Below are 16,298 nucleotides of genomic sequence, written 5' to 3'. Positions count from 1 at the left end.
TTACCTTTTCTCTAATCTGGATGACGCGTATGAAGATTTGGTAAACGAATTTTATGCCAACGCGATTGTGGAAGAAGATGAACTTAAGTGCTGGGTTAGGAAAAAGAGCTTTTCAGTCTCTCCTGCATATTTGGCAGAAATCCTTCACATCAACAGACCAATATTCCGACACTCATCGGCTTATGATGATCTTTGTCCTGATGAGGAGCTTCTCAAGGAAAGTCTTGGACAAGACTTGGAGTTCTCACCCAATGGAAAATCCATCAGTGTTTCCTCTCTTCCTCCAAAACTGAGTGTGCTTACAATTGTGATGTTTCATAATTTGTACCCTTTATCAAGCACTGGGTATATGAACCTCGGACGTGCTTTGTTTCTTTATGATCTAATCTCTGATGTAGAAATTGACATCTGTGCTCATATCTTTCATGTTTTGCGCAAAACGGTTCTACGAACTGAGTCCCGAACATGCATTCCTTTCTGCTGTCTCATTTCAAGGATCTTGAAGCTCAAGGGAATTTATCCAACGGCAGATGAATCTCCTCTCTCGAAACCGAGTCCAATCAACATGCGTACATTCAATGCAAGCATTGGACATAGTCGGAAGAGAGCCAAACCAGAAACTTCCGCATCTCATAGTGGCTCTCATTTCAGCACTCTCTCCCTTGATGAAAAACTTGATCACATTGTATCCTCTATACACGAGTTGAATACAAAGATGTCTGGTCTCACATCTACTCTACACCATCACAGCACTCGATGGGATATGAAGCTTACTTCACTTCAAACTCAATTGGATCAAATTCAGAGAAGGCTAGAAGAGGATGTATAGCCTATTCCATGACAAAAAGGGGGAGTGATAGGCCTGATCAGAGGGGGAGGATATTACCTAAGGGGGAGTGTTTTTTGCATTCTTCTTCAGTTTAAGTTGTTATATTTTATTCAGTTTAAGTTGATATATTGTGTTTTGTACCTGTTTTTACCCATGTGCTTATGTAAGCTTTTAGGGTTAATGTTTTTATGCATAGTCTGCAGGCTTTATGGTTTGTACCTTGCTTAATGCAGCCTTTTATGCTATGTTGAAATCAGTACTTCTATCTAAATGTCTTGCATTTTGATTTATGTACTGTCAATCTTGTGCCCTTGTAGGATTGTTCCTAGATGCATATACTTAGTGTATTATGCATTGGTTGAGTGTTGAGCATACAAGTATCTTGCCTTGTTCTTGTTAAGTTGTATGTTCAAGTGTTCATTCCAAGTGTGAATGAGCACTGTGATCACTACCTTGTGGTGATTACTTGGTTGATCAAGCCTTGATTTGAATCTTCACTTCATCTTTGCTTGATCACCTTAAGCTTGTTTCATATGCATTTCATGTTTTTTCTGCATACAATGATCATGGTGTATTGTTATGTTTCAGGAGTTTCATGTTCTTATGATTCAAGTGCTTCACAGCTTCTAGAGTTAGGTGTGAGTGAGTTTTGTTCAACTGTTTCCAACTCACATGTTAAGTCTAGAGTCTGTTTTAGGGTTTTGTCACAGAATAGCCAAAGGGGGAGATTTTAAGGTTGAATTTAATCAACCATTTTATTGGTTTTATTCCGTGCCAAATTTGCTTGTATTTCAGCATTTAGTAACCCTGTATTTAGGTGGGTTTATTGTAAGGGTAGTGAGTGAGATAGAGTGAAGTTTGCTCAAGAGTGTGCAAGAAAACAGAGACTCGTGGCTTGGCCTCGCGGGTGACTCGCGGCTGCAAGCCGCCAAACGCAACACACATGCCAAGCATGCCAGAAGGTGAACAGTCATGCTAGCTGGAGCACTACAGGACAAAACAGGACAACTGGGCATACGGTTATCTCGCGACTGGATCTCTAGGCCTCTTGAAGATCTACATCTTCAGAGAGTTCCCCATCAGAAGGGTTCTCTTCAACAGATATGCTCTCATCAACTACAGCAGTAGCAGTTAAAGTAATGAAGTTTCCATCCTCATCACAATTAGAATCATGATCAAAACTTTCACCATCACTAAGGGTTACAGCCATAGCCTTACCCATAGACTTCAAATAGGTTGGACATTTAGATTTCATGTGTCCATACCCTTGACATCCAAAACATTGAGAGCCCAAAGAATTATTGGAAGTTTGACCTACTCTTTCTCTAGGTTTATCATTGTTATTAACCTTAGTGGGATCATGCTTCCTAAAATTTCTAGGTTCAGCAGTGTTTGTGCCTCTTGCCTTTCTATTGTTATTCTTGAGAAAGTTTCTAAAGTTCTTGGCAAGATAGGAAATCTCTGTAGCAGAGAACTCATCATCAAATCCACCACTATCAACATCATCAACTGACTTAAGAGCCATTGATTTGGATTTGGTAGTTTTGGGTAGATCCAACTCATAGGATTGAAGAGATCTTACAAGCTCATCAACAGGGATGGAGTCCACATCCTTGCTTTCAGTAATGGCAGTCACCTTGGGTCTAAAGTCCTTAGTCAAAGATCTAAGAATCTTCCTAACAATTTTAGGTTGATCATAGATTTCACCCAAGTTAAATGCAGAATTAACAATATCATTCAGTTTAGCATATAATTCATCAAAAGATTCATCATCAGACATCCTAATGCTTTCAAATTTAGAAGTCAATTACTACAATTTATTTATTTTGACAGCCTTTGTGCCTTCATGCACAGTCTGGAGGATATTCCAAGCAGTATGAGCGATCTCAACATTCGAGATTCTCTTAAATTCCTCCATAGAAACAGCGTTAAAAATCGCATTCATAGCCTTGCTATTAAACGAAGCTGCTTCTTTCTGAGAAGTTTGCCACTCACTAACAGGAGTAGTGGGCTTCTCCCATTCGTATTCAACGGAGTTCCACACCCTCTCATCAATGGATTTCAGGAAAGCTTTCATCCTTACTTTCCAGTAAGCATAATTATTCCCATCAAAGTGAGGAGGAATAACTAGAGAGTGTTCGTGTTCCATGACAACAGGGGTCAAGGATCAGCTCAGTGATCAAAGGATCAACAACCAAAAAGCTACCCGCTCTGATACCACTTGACAATTTTTAGACCCCTTAAACAATTGATTAAACCTAGGTAATTAGCCAAGTTGTTACTTAGTCCAATTAAACAAGTCTAGGTTATCACAATAATAAAGATCAAATCATGCAAAGCAGCGGAAAAAAAATAACACACGATATGATCACCCAAGAAACTAAACCGATAAAAACCTGGGGAGGATTTGACCTAGCTATCCTCAAGGTAAACTTAAATCCACTATCTTAAAAGAATCGAAGTTCATACAAAAGGACTTACAAGCACCCCTGCTTGACTTCCTAATGCTACCAACCAGTAGAACTTACTGACACGACCACGTGCAAGCTCCGAATCCACGGACTCCTTCTTTCTTGGAATCCCACCAGCTACAAGCACCCCCGCTTGTGTATTCTTTAAGCTTTAATGGCAGCAACTGTTTTGATCATCAAGGTGTAGAAAATATCTCCTCCTTGAAAACCCTAAGTTTGTGTAAAGGAAAACTCCTCTAGATCTCACAAGAGATTTACACAAACCGCAATATGAGCAACACTAAAACGTGGCTAGGGTTTGCCTTTTATACTTAGGACAAATAAGAAACCCTAAAAACATTTTAAAACAACTAGGGTTGAGTTGGAAAAATCTGCAGAAAAGCGATCTGCCCGAACTTCGATCGGTCGAGCCTAAGCTTCGATCGATCGAGCCAGGCCGAAAGCCACAGTGCTTTCTACTTTACACTCAATTCCAACTTTACATTGACACACAACTTTGAGCTAGCTTTAAACACTTCTAAACACATTGTTTTGATCATGGTTTGCCAACAATACAAATTAGAGTTCTAAATACACAAAGTCCTAAACTTTAGAACCTAACACAATTAAACAAGTCTAGGTTATCACAATAACAAATATCAAATCATGCAAAGCAGCGGAAAATAAATAGTACAAGATATGATCACTCAAGAAACCAAACCGATAAAAACCTGGGGAGGATTTGACCTAGCTATTCTCAAGGTAAACTTGAATCCACTATCTTGAAAGAATCGAAGTTCATACAATATGACTTACAGGCCCCCACACTTGACTTCTTATTGCTACCAACCAGTAGAACTTACTGACAAAACCACGTGCAAGCTTCGAATCCACGGACTCCTTCTTTCTTGGATTCACCACCAGATACAAGCACACCTGCTTGTGTTTTCTTTAAGGTTCAATGGTAGTAACTGAATTGATCATCAAGGCGTAGATAAATCTTCTCATAGAAAAACCTAAGTTTGTGTAAAGGAAAGCTCCTTTAGATCTCACAAGAGATTTACACAAACCGCAATTATGAGCAACACTAAAACGTGGCTAGGGTTTGCCTTTTATACTTAGGAAAAATAAGAAACCCTAAAAATGTGTTAAAAAACTTAGGGCTGAGTTGAACAAATCTGCAGAAAATCATTCTACCTGAGCTTCGATCGATTGAGCCTGTCTTTCGATCGATCGAGCCAGGCCGAAAGGCACAATGCTTTCCTGCTTTAACTCGATTCCAACTTTACATAAAAGAACAACTTTGAGCTAGACTAAAACACTTCTAAACACATTATTTTGATCATGGTTTGCCAACAAAACAAATTAGAGTTCTAAATACATAAAATCCTAAGACTTTAGAACCTAACACCAACTACCGTAGCCTATCCCGAAATACCAACCTACAATTGAACCATCGCTCCAATACCCAATTGGACTTGATCTTGTAGTAGCCTTCTTTCCCTTTGATGCACAAACCTCCAATTTGTGACTAACCCTTTGCATGGATCCAAGTACGTGACTAACTCCAGCAATTTGAACAGATGTTATTGACTGCAAAGTTCTTCACTTCATCAATAATGAAGATCGGGAAGCACTTGGTTACAAAATCCTATGGCGCACAAATGCAGTAGCTTCACACAGAGAAAATAATTATCTTGGTCTTTATATTCATGTGTGATGACTCTTAAAATTAGCCTTAAATATGTCTAGGGTTATGAGATAAGAGACCCTAAACAACTGCATAAGATTGGGCCGAATTTCAGATTTGGAAATTCTAAAATCGTAGTTCTTGATAGATCGAGCTACTGTCGAGCTATTTATCAAGCTTCACATTAAGTCTTGATAGCAGGCTTCTATCGAGCTATCTGTCGAGACTTAGTGAACATCTTTTCTTCACTTGTTTTTTGGATCAATCTTCATGTCTTTAATACTTGACTTGAACAACATGTTTTTTGAAGTAGTAAACCCATCTTATATCTACCCAATTACAAGTAAAGTGCATTTTGTCAAAGGATTAGCCAATTACAATAAAATATGACTCTAACAATCTCCCCCTTTGGAAATCCATGATAAAACCACAAAAAGCAATTATGAGAGAAGTCTAACACAACTATCCCATAATTTACAAAAGTACAAAAGTCTAGCCCTACAATGAACTCTTGAAAACTTTGTAAATAGAGAGATCATGGCATGATAAACTTGCAACCTGTCTTATCTGAAATGATTAAACAAGATCAAGTGTGAAACATAGACAAGTTGTATACAATAAGAAACAACACATGTGAGACAAAGGTAAAGAAAACATATATCAACTCATATATATAAATCAGAGGCATCTGTCTGGACGACCTTGAAAGAATTTTCAAAGGGGATTCCTAGACAAGGGAGTGTTTTGACATATTTTTCGATTTGTTGAACAACCAATGTATGTGTGGGTGTCCAAGGAGGAGGATTGGTTCGAAGTCTATCAAAAAGAGGCTTGCATTGTTGCCTAAGATTTTGATAGAAATCAGAAATGTAATTGAGGGATCCTAGGAACCTTTGAAGTTGGGTCTTTTCTAGGATCTCATCTGGAAACTTTTCTGCAAACTGAATGACTCTATCTATGGGTTTGATGACACCATGTCTTATATCAAAGCCTAAGAATCGAACACTGGTTTGGAAGAGTTTGATCTTTGGAGCTGAAACAACAAGACCATTATGTTTGATGGTTTGGAAGAATGTTCTAAGATGCTTCCAATGTTGGTTTAGGGATTCTGAGAAAATAAGTACATTATCAATGTACACATTGATATGACTGGAGAATGGATTGAAAATCTCATTCATGATGTTTTGGAATTCAGAAGGTGCATTCTTAAGACCAAAGGGCATTACATTCCATTCGTAATGGCCAAAGGGTGTGGTGAGGGCTGTCTTGTACCTATCAAACTCTCTGATTTGTATCTGCCAAAAACCACTCTTGATGTTAAACTTACTGAAAACAACTGCTTTGCTAAGTCTGTTAACTAAGTCTCTTTTGTTGGGAATAGGGGGCAATTACCAAATGGGTAATTATATTGATATATATTTATATATATCAAAGAATACAATGTATGTAACAAAAGTCGTCACAACACCATGGTACATGTAATGAGAAAAGAAAGACACCAAAACCTCACTACATCCCTCAAAACACTATCCCACTATCTAGTATATCCTATGCGAGCTCTCCCCCTAGCAACAAGACTACTCTCATCTATCAAACTACTCCCCCTTTTTGTCACAAGTGACAAAGGGTGTATAACTGAGAGTTCATCATCTCATCATCATACTTAGAGCCAGAAGCATCATCACCATCATCATCTCCACCATCCAAAGAAGAGGACTCCTCAACATGCTCAGGTGAAGATGAGGGTGCAAAACCACCACGGCGAGACTAGCGGTCAAGCGATGTGACCGATTTTGATGTTCATTTGACACATCTCGTCGGATAGATGGTCAAGATGACTACCAAAATCAGCATGCATATGCTGAAGTTGCTCTATGACTTCCACAAGGGAGACAGGTGCCCTAAATGAGGAAGAAGGGGCAAATGATGAAGGGGATTGAGAGGAAAGGGCTGCAGGGTTTGTAGGGGCTACATCTCAAGGCTCCACACAAGGCCGTTTCACAGCAAGCTGCACTGCACTCCTTCGAATAGACTCCCTGCTCATGGCACCCATGACATAGAAGAGAGGAGAAAAAGGAATGGTGACGTGCAAGTGAGTGAGAACGTGCGTGATAGTTGAAGGAAAGATGAGCTTAACACATGTGGTAGTGTCTCGATAGCAATCTATAATAGATTCTATCATATGTGATGGAAAGTCTATAGAAAGAGATGTTTTTGAAGAATAGTCCATGCTTCTTTCGTATTGTCAGTGGAAGAGATCTACTTGAATTCTTCATTGGTCACAGCACTAAACAAAACATTCAGTGCTTTACTGTTAAAATTTGTAGATTTGATCTTTGCATCATCCCAAATGGCTAGTGGCTCTTCAGGCTACGTCCAACCTACGTCAACTGCAAGCCATACTTTCTCATCTAAAGACAGAAAAAAGGCTCTTATGCATACTTTCCAATATGCATAGTTACTACCACCAAATAAAGGAGGAACAATTAGGGATTTCCCACGATCCATAACAACAGGAGTCAATAGATCACACAGCAAAGAGTGTGCTTGCTCTGATACCACTTGTTGGGTTAAGATAGCTTAATCCCGTTAATTAATTCAATTACCCAAGTTGATTAATTAGGTTCAATTGTATGCAACTCATGAATGCACTAATAAATCACCAAAAATACTAAGTGCAGCAGAAAATAAATTAGACATGGTGATTTATTATTAAACGGGGAAAACCTCGCAAGGCAAAAACCCTAGCGACTGATTTTAAGGTCATCACTCCCAAGAATCCACTAATCAACAATCAAGTGGTTACAAGTATAAGGAATCTTACCAACTACCTTGGCCTATTCCGAAATACCAACCTACAGTTGAACCTTCGCTCCTGAATGTTCATATAGTGTAGAAAACACCAATGAACGTTTAGACCCCCAATTTACAAATTGAAAGTTCAAAAACGTGTATAAAACACCTTTGAACGTTTAGACCCCAAAATACAACTTAACCAACTCAAGCAATATGTCAAACAACTAGTATGCGGAAACTTAACACATGCTATAATATGAAATTGGTTATAAACTATCTAAGCCATAACAAAATAAAACCACAGCAGATAATGTAAAGGCAAAGATAGAGAGGAAGGAAGATGCAAACACAAAGACAACACGCGATGTGTTATCGAAGAGGAAACCGAAGTCCTCGGCGAAAAACCTCTCCGCCGCCCTTCAAGAGGTAATCAACCCACTAGAAAATACAGTTGGGATACAAGGACAGCAATAGACCCTCCAAGCCTAATCTACCCAGTGCACCTAAGCCCTCCAAGCTTCTTGCTCCAACGAGGTTGCGCCGAACCTTTTTCTTTTCTAGCTTCCCGGATTCCGCTACTAGACCGTAGCATCAACCAATGAAGATTGGCTCCTTCCTAACTGCTTCCCAGAACTCCAAACAACTGTCTCACGAAGATGATAATGGTGAGAACCAGGTTTGGTATAATGCCTCTCAAGGATTTGACAATGGAGAGGAAGAGAGTAAGGGAATTTGAAGAGACTCTAAGGTATAGATTGTGGGTGAAGCAATCTGGTTTTTCTTTAGGATTTCTCTCTCAAAATTCTCTCCGGAAGCTCTCTTTCAATCGTGGGTTAAAGGGGTATTTATACTGGAGTGGGAGAGGAATGTGAAACGTCAGATTTTACAAAACAGGGGTGGCTCGCGGCTTGACCAAGTCGCGAGATCCAGTCGCGAGTTAACCGTATGGCCAGTTGTCCTGTTTTGTCATGTAGTGCTCCAGCTAGCATGACTGTTCATCTTCCAGCATGCTTGGCACGTGTGCAGTTTCTGGCGGCTTGCAGCCGCGAGTCCATCCGCGAGTCCCAGCCGCGAGTCTCTGTTTTCTTGCACACTCTTGAGCAAACTTCACTCTATCTCACTCACTACCCTTACAACAAACCCACCTAAATACAGGGTTACTAAATGCTGAATTACAAGCAAATTTGGCACGGAATAAAGCCAATTAGATGGTTGAATAAATTCAACCTTACAGAAATTATCAATACAACCTTATAATCAAACAATATATGTGCGGAATATGAATATAAGCTAAACCAAAATGTGTAAAACACTTTAAACCATAATTAATCACAATCACAGTAGTAATTAAAAGGTAAAGAGAAAGGGAAGAGACATGCAAATACAAATATAACACGGCAATGTTTTATCGAAGAGGAAACCAATGTACTTGGCGTAAAACCTCTCCGCCGCCCTCCAAGCGGTCAATAATCCACTAGAGAATGAAGTTGGGATACATGAATAGTAGAAGACCCTCTAAGCCTAATCTACTCAATGCACCTAAGCCCTCTGAGCTTCTTGCTCCAACAGGGTTACGCCGAACCTTGTCTTCCCTATCTTACCAGATCCTGCAATAGCCCATTGCATCAACCAAATTGAATTGCTTCCTTCTAAACTACTTCCCAAGCACCAAAATAGCTTCTCACAGATATGGGTATGGTGAGATAAGGATTTAGCTAATGTACCTCTCAAGGATATATCAATAGAGAGGGTGAGAGTAGACGAATTTAGAGAATCAAAAGATGAAGATTGTGGATGAGTCAATCTTGTTTTTCACTAAGGTTTCTCATCCAAAATTCTCTTTGGAAGCTCTCTACATTTCATGGGTATAAGGGTATTATAGCAGGGTGTATGAGGAATGCGAAGAGTCAATTACAACCAACAGGGCATTCTGGCAACTCGAGCTCGCGACTGGAATGAGTCGCGAGTTTGAGTCATGAACTAACTGCCTGGCCAGACCAGAAGTTTTGTCCTGTAGTGCAACAGCTAGTGTGACCCTTCAGCTCCCCCTGCATGCTTCTCACGTGTGCCATTCTGGCAACTTGCTAGTCGCGAGATCCAGTTTCGAGACTCCCAAATAGACACTAACTCCTGGGACGTCAATGTTTACCCATGCAACAACCTCTTCAGCAACTGGTTCATTTGTGGGTTTCGTTTCGACCTCAATGTCTCAGAAACGAGCTGATTCGCCGAACACGGTCAAGACCAGACGGGTTACAACAGTTCACTCTCTTCCGTTTTGTTAAGACATATGTGATTCAATGTTAGGACCATATGTCACTATTTTATGTAATTGGCTAATCCTTTGACAAAATGCACTTTACTTGTAATTGGATAGATCTAAGATGTGATTAATACTTCAAGGAACAAGGTTTCAAATTCAAGTGTTAAAACTATGCAAGTCTGTCCAAGAATCAAGTAAGAAAGTGCTGGAATTTAAAACTCGACAGCTAGCATCTATCAAGGTTTAAAAGCTGTTGAAGCCCGTGGCTCGACAGCTAGCTCGATTGATGGCTATCTATCGAGGTTTATGAGACTCAGTTTTTCAGAGCTGTTTTACATCCAATCCATGAATATGTATTTAGACTTTCTTTTTTCACAACCTTAAAGATATATAAGGATTATTTTAAAGGCCATCAAAGGTTATACAAGTTGCACAAGTGTGAAGCAAAGTCTTGTTTATGTAAATTGTGAACAGAGACAAAACTTTTCCCAAGTTCATCTTTCTCTTGAAGAAGCTACTGTGTTTGTGCACTGTAGGGTTTTGTGACCAAGGAGCTTCATGATCTTCATCGTATGATGAAGTAAAGAACTTTGCAGCCAACATTCTTCTGAAGTTGGTGATTAAGTCGCGTACTGGGATCCGCTCATTAAAAGGAGAGATTGTCACTACCGAATAAGTCCAATTGGGTATTGGGGTAAAGGTTCAACTGTAGGTTGGAATAAGGTACTGTGATTCACTTACTTGTAACCATATGTTTTGATAATAGTGGATTCTCGGGAATGGTGACTTTAAAATTACCTGGTGGGGTTTTTGTCGTGTAGGTTTTCCCCATTCGTAAAGAAATCACCATGTCAATTTAATTTCCGCTGTATTTAGTTATTTGGTGATTTGTTTGTGCTACCACGCATTTTGCATGTTAATTAACTTAATTAATTCACTTGGCTAAATTAATTGGTTAATTCATCACAAGGGACCAATACATTCTTGGCCTATCACATTTCTTGGAACCTCCCTTACTTACACCCTTGACAGCTCCAACAACTTCTTCTTTAATCCATTTCCTGACTCACTCCCCAACCTGACTCGTCTGCAGTGACTCGGTCTCTCAATGAACTCGTTCTCCGACAAAATACCCATCTTGATTAGCTCACTCACTGAGCTTGTGGAGCTTTACCTCGATAACAACAAGCTGGAGGGAGAAATTCCAGCGAGTTTCAACAACCTTGTGAGCTTAAAAAGACTCGAACTCCAATCAAACAAGCTCACATGCAAGTTTCCTAAATTGGGTTCTTTGAAAAAGTTTTCCTTTTTAGATGCTAGCAACAATGCCATCTCTGGCAAAATCCCGTGGGTTTTTCCATCTTCGTTGGTTCAAATCTCCATGAGAAACAATAGCTTAGAAGGAACAATAATCCCAGAGAATTTCAGAACTTTGGGTTATTTACAAGTAATCAATATAAGTCACAATCGACTCAGTGGCTCAGTACCATCCCTTCTCTACGACCTCCTATCACTGCAACAACTCACTCTCTCATTCAACCAGTTCTCCTCCATACAAGCCCCAGCTTCTTTAGGCACACAAAGCGAGCTCATAGCTATCAATCTAAGCAAAAACAAGCTCTGAGGCTTTTTACCTTCATTCATGGCGTTAATGCCAAGGCTCTCCGCTTTGTCCTGGGAGAACAACAAGTTCACGGGTATGATACCGACCCAGTACACCTTCAAAGCGATAATGCCGGGACCCGAAATTTCACCATTAAGGAGGCTGTTGCTTGGAGGGAACTACTTATTCGGACCCAAACCGGATCCTCTAATGGGGCTCCAACCCGGTTCTGTAAACGTGAGGTTGGTTGATAACTACTTGTAATAGTGTCCGGTAACTTTCTTTTTCTGTCAAGGTGGTCAGCAAAAATCATTGACAGAATGTAGGAGCTTTGTTCCTGTAATTCCTTAAACAAATAATATGACATGTAATTGATCTTCTTGTGTTTTTTATGACTCTTATTTTTGCTCCTAGATTCGTTTATATTTTAGAAGAATATATTAATGCTTATATCTTTTTTTACCATATTTTACAATACATCTAATATTAATGGTAATAAAGGGAAATTATCCCCAGACGATTCCCGTGAAGTTCTAGATATGCCACCAACATTGAAACTCTTGTCCGAGGTCGTAAACATTGGTGACCTTATAGTAGGCAAAGGAAGGATCCTGAGGAACTAATCCCTCTTTTAGCCGAGATACCACTCTTACCAGATATCCCTTGGGAAACTCCCTGAAGGAATAAGGATCGCAGAGACTATCAACTCTGCATTAATGAAAGGTTCTTTACCCACTCCCTTCTACATTAAATACATATAAGACAACTTGAACAGTACAGACACCCCCTCCCCCCCCCCCCCCCCCCGCCCCGCCCCAAAGTCTTGTTTTAGGATAAAAAGGGGGGAAACCAATGAAAGGGGGGACATGTATCCGTAAAAAATCCGACTAGGAGTAGGCTAGCTGGAGAGATAAGGGAAGGGAAAATACCTATAAAAGGAGATGAGGTTGTAACAAAGAGGGTGTTGAGAAATATTAGGTAAAAAGCCTAGAGAAGAGAGAGAGTGTGAGATATATTATATTCTTCTTTTTTTGCTAACTCCCTAAACCTAAAAAAAAATGAGTTGTGCTACTCAGCTTCTCATTTTGTAATCTTTCTTTATTAAGTCAGTTGTTTGAGCTTCCCACTGTGAAATTTTCCCATGTTCTTATGATAAATAAATTGTGCTAGTCAATTACCTAGGGATTTAACCATTTTAAAATCAACCTGTGTTTATTTTATTGAGTTTTTGACAGCCACAAGTTTGAATATGATCCTCTGAACAATATCTTGGCCTTTTTAATAATGAAAAAAAAAACTTAATAACAAACTAATTTAATCTAAAATTTGGAAAATAAAAATTAAAAAGCCTAACAACAAAAGTAGAAATTTGTTAATCTTAATTTTAAAAAAAATAAATAAATAACTCATTCAAATCTTAACAAATTTGAAATAAATCAATCAAATGGGAGATCAATGGATGAATGATTGTTTGGCCATGTACACTGAAAGAGATGTAGCTTGTAGGATTGATAATGCAAAATATAAAACATCATAGAAAGCAAATCTAAAAAATTTATGTATTTCAATTTATGTATTTGTTTTTTTGTTGTGATGTCAATATATTCAAGTTCTCTTTTGTTTTAAATTTTGTATAATTTATGTTTCTTATTGATCACCCTAAATAATAATCCTAGAACACCACTGTGCTACAATCAATAGAAACATCACCTCTCGAAAGGTCCATTTGGTTAGGCGTTTTGGGAGGTTAAAAGAACATTTTTAAAATCCAAAACTCTGTTTTACAACCACAACTCCTCATAATTCTTTTTTTTTTTTACAAACACTAATTTTGAATTTAAAACACCGTTTTCCATGAACTTATACAAACACACTTGAAATTTCCAGCAGCTTAGAGACAATGTTACATGATTTGGCTTCTTCATTCCAAGTTCTTTCTTTTGGATATGTTTCTAGGTCAATAAGGAGGCCCAACTTTTGGTGTCCTAATAGTTTTTAGTATTTAAACACTAAACTGTAGGCCTAAAAAAAAAAAAAAAAGAAGCGTCTGGTAAGGGTGTTTTTTACTGAAATGTTTGAGTTACACTTCTTATATTAGGGTGTTTAAACACAGAATTCAAAAAACTACTCTTATAAGTTTTCAATTTTCAAATCACATTACTTATTGGCACTTTTGTAAATATGTTAAAAACCATGGGAACTACTTGATATATATATATATATATATATATTTTAGATAGTCTTAAGGCGTCCATTTCTAATAATAGCTCTTTTATCATCAAACCAAGACACCAATTGGTTTTTGGTGTCGGCGGGGATTGAACCCCAGATTTCTTATTCAACCATCAGAAACTTTACCAGTTGAGCTAACTGGAACCCACAGGTCCCACTTGATTAGAAAACACTTAAACAGTCTTCTCTCTCTGCCACGTCTCTAGCACTCTTTTCTCTCACTATCTCCTTCAATTCACACTTGCTTCCCTTAACGTCTCAAGTCAATGATTTCTTCCATCGATCTAAACAAACAGAATCCAAGAAAATTTCCACATCTCATAGCTTTTCTATAAAATTCTAACGATTTTTTCTTCTTGTATTAGTGAAGATCTTTTTATTTAAAAAAATTTAAGAGGAAAGGGCATGTCAACAAGTAGAACAAAAGAACAAACTGAACAAGTAAGGATATTTTCCACTCAATCAGAACCCATGAAAAAGTTCCACATCTCACAGCTCGTTTTGAAATTTCACATGGTTTCTTTTCCTATATCAGTGAAGAGATATTATTTGAAAAATCAATGAGAAAATGGCATGTCAATAGTGAAAACAAAACCCATGAAATTTCTCACCTTTGAAATTTCACCTGGGTTTTATTTTCTAGAACCATCGAGAGAGAGGGTCGAGCAATGGGTTTTGAGGACACAAAAAAGAAAAGAAAAGAAAGATGGGGCAATAGAGGAGAAAAGAAAAGAGAGAAGGAAAGGGTGTGCATTGATAACGAGGGAGTTTTTCTCTCTTCCAATAAAATAAATATGCTTTTACTGTGCTTGTAAGATTTTTTTAAAAAAGCAAACACATACCAAACATAATTATCCTTTTTTATATTTTAAAATATGCTATTTGAAACAGGGTACCAAACACCTTTTTTGCATTATGAATACTTTAAACACGTGTTTTAATAACACTTTTTAAACTATAGTTTTCTCGTTATTTTGAACAACGATACTTGAAATTGATGATTCAAATTCATATATCTACCATTTTGGAGGGGGGAGGGGTTGTTAGGGAAATTAGCTTGATCGTTCTCTAGAACATGCATGATCCTAGTATAGATAAAAACTTATATTGTATAAATCAACAAATTTCATCATATTATGTCAATGATTTAAAGTAAAAGAGTATGGAAGAAAATGTGCAAATATAGAGTTTAATGCTAATTTTTTAGCTTTTTGAATAATTGAAGATTTACTAATCTTTAATTGTGCCCTTATTACATTTATTAACAGGATCCTTGATTTATTTTTCTTGTATAATAGGATATCCTGAGAATTACAATTTATTCCGAAATACAACTTAAAGGGTTGAAGTTAATGCAACAAGTTTTCATTTTGTCCTTCCAAGTGATTATTGAAGACTTTATCTACAAATTCTTGTTTAGCGGGGGGATCACAGAAACACAACTTCAAAACCTGGTGGCAATAACAATATCGTGGATCACTGCACTCTTTAACAGTATTGCATTTAACTTGTTTAAGTCCTTCAACATCCAACTTAGAACCTCCAATTATTGTATTTGTTAATGATTGCATTATATAAATTTTATTTAACTAGGAAACATTTAAAATCATTAAAATTATAAAATGGTGGCACTATACTAGTTAATTATATATATATAAAACAAGGTATGTTGTACATAAAAAAAAAAATGAATAAATAAAATCCAAAAAATTAATCACTTCTGTGAATGATAACTAATGTTAATTTTTTTAATCCAAATATTATGCATTTTTCAAATCTTTGTTAGAAACACTAATGTTCATTTACTCTCTTAAATGAGTAAAGATTAAATAATTGTACACAAAATTGTTTATTTAAATGTAGAATAATGTGAGTAAGAGGGAATCTAAATTTTACTTGAGTGAATGAATTAAAATTTTTTATCCTATGACACAAACTTGAATCCTGAAAAATTTTGCATATATATATATATATATATAAAACATTAAAATTACCATTCATTTTTTGCGATGAATAGAAGTATATATTTCTTAATTTTTACAAAAATTTATATCATACTAGAGGTACCAAACCTATTTAAAATACTGAATTATTTCAAAGTTTATAATTATTTGCAAGAACAATAAGGTCATATAGTACTATATACAGGAGCCAAGAAATAAGAGGGCAATTATAAAAGCCAACTTGATGGAATATTTCTCCATCTCTTATGTCTTTGTGTATACAATTGCTAAGCTCTTTTTTGTGTGTGTGTGTGTGTGTGTGTGCTTTTGCACCCTTACTGTTGATGTTCTTCTGCATACATGTATATATAGGAGAGAGCTTTGGCCAAACAAAATTAGAAATCTATAAATTTTGAATTTCAAGGAAAGATCTTTATACGAACAAATTTAGAAATCTATGAATTTTAGATTTTTCTCGATTTCTAAAAATTA

The 16,298-nt window shown here is 37.3% G+C and overlaps 1 pseudogene; it reads left to right on the top strand.

Moving 5' to 3' along the window:
- LOC126696164 (MDIS1-interacting receptor like kinase 2-like) overlaps positions 1–11,982 on the top strand; it is a 59,710-nt pseudogene extending 47,728 nt beyond the window's left edge.
- The last annotated feature ends 4,316 nt before the right edge of the window (positions 11,983–16,298 follow it).

This window comes from Quercus robur, chromosome 8 (genome assembly GCF_932294415.1).
Source record: "Quercus robur chromosome 8, dhQueRobu3.1, whole genome shotgun sequence".
Lineage (NCBI taxonomy): Eukaryota > Viridiplantae > Streptophyta > Magnoliopsida > Fagales > Fagaceae > Quercus > Quercus robur.
This window is presented reverse-complemented; position numbering and strand designations above follow the sequence as displayed.